Source organism: Empidonax traillii, unplaced genomic scaffold (genome assembly GCF_003031625.1).
Source record: "Empidonax traillii isolate 1590-97213 ecotype Southwest subspecies unplaced genomic scaffold, ASM303162v1 scaffold2013:size42837, whole genome shotgun sequence".
Lineage (NCBI taxonomy): Eukaryota > Metazoa > Chordata > Aves > Passeriformes > Tyrannidae > Empidonax > Empidonax traillii.
Window position 1 is genome coordinate 19,814 of NW_020957206.1, and position 1,818 is coordinate 21,631.

Consider the following 1,818-nt stretch of genomic DNA (forward strand, 5'->3'; position numbering starts at 1 on the left):
AGCAAGAGATCGTCCCTAGAGTGAGATACGATGGTATCGGGACACTGTCGATGGGTTGGTGATAACACGTCTGCAACGACTCTTTGGCAAATGGAGGGGCTGTTCCTCCTTCCTTGTGGGAGGACTGTCCAGTGATAGCGCTGAGATGGTTCTGCTGCGTTGATGGAAGGCACTGTAAACACGAACCTACGAGAGTCTTTAGGGTTTCATGCAATGTTAAAGGAACAATCTTTTCTATCAATAAGAACCACTTTGAAGGTATCATTGTAGTGATGGAAGTCCTACCTGGAGTGCCCCCACTGGCTCTATTATTTTATGGAGTTCTCTTAAATCCTGTACCAGTCTCTACTTTCCATTGGATTTTGGTAGGGTAAAAATGGGGAAATTCCAGGGACTATCAGTTGGCACGTAATGTCCCTTTGCTATTTGTTCATGTACTAGTAGGTTGATTTGCCGCAATTTCACTCCCTTCAGGGGCCACTGGGATACCCAGATTGGCTGGTCCGAGAGCCATGGGAGGGCAGGAGATTACAGCTCACCAGTGGCCTTTAAACTAAATTTGAGGTAGTTAGTTGGACTCCCCATTGTCCTATCATATCTCTACCCCAAAGGGTCATTGAGATATTAAGGACAGAGGGCTTTGCTGAGGCAGTTTTACCTTCTGGTCCTTCAATCAGTAAAGTGGAGACACTTTGGAGTGGTATCTGGGCTCCTCCTACCCCTTTGATGTCGATGCAGGGCTCTGTAGTGCTCCATTCCTTCGGCCAGTTACTCTCTGCAAAGATCGTGACGTCTGCTCCTGTGTCTTTAAGACCTTGAACTGGAGCACATTGGTTAGTGTTGGGAAAAAATACCCTGCAGGTTAGCATTGGCTGATGGAGTAAAATGGACTGTGACCACTGGACCATCAGCACAGAGTCCAAAGTGTCCCCCCCTACAGCAATGGGGGTTAAATTGGCAATGGGTGTTTCTGTGTCTGGCTCCACAGGTGGAAAAAGAGCTTTTATAGTCACTTCTAATACCTTAGGGTTATCTACAGACACTGACTCTTGGATAACTGTTAACCCTGTGTTATTAGATGGAGCAGTCCTAGTCAAAATGTATTTTCCAGCACTGGTGACACGGAGCCTCCTTCTGTTGTTGTTGCACTGCAAGGACTTCAGCTAGCAGGGATTTTTTGTATGTGTTGGATCCTACACTGCAACACACCTTAACCATGTCCATTGAAGTGGGATCTTTGAGGGACCTTAATATTTCTTAAAATCTTTGATTGTTTTAGTGCCATTTTTAAAAACAGTGCATCTTGAACCTCCAGATTCATTTTCACTAAATGTTTTGGTACTGGAAAAAGATTCCTGGAAAAGTCATTGAGTCTCTGGAAGCATTCAGATAGCATCTGTATATGGTTTAAGAATGATTATGGTGGTTGTGGCTGACAGTTGGACAAAAAGATATTAAAGGTCTCTTCCAACCTTGATGATTTTGTGATTCTCTGATCTCTCATCAAAGTTTCCACGTTTGTGCTCTAACAAGATCTTTACTCAGTTGGATCCCTCAGTAGGACTCATTAACACTACAAGAAACTTTACAGTTTGAATCTCACTTTGGTTTCTCCAGAGGTTCCTGCAACTCTCCTCAGGGTCTGATGTTCAGGGACTCATCCCCAAAGCCCACAAGGCTGATGAAATGCCTGGGGCTGTTGCTGTGCTGCTGAGCTGGGCCGGGCTCCTGGCACACAGGGAGCTCCTGGCAACCAAGAACAGCTTCAAAGACACAGCTCTGCTGCTGAGCAGCTCCTCTGCACAGCCCAGCAGGGCT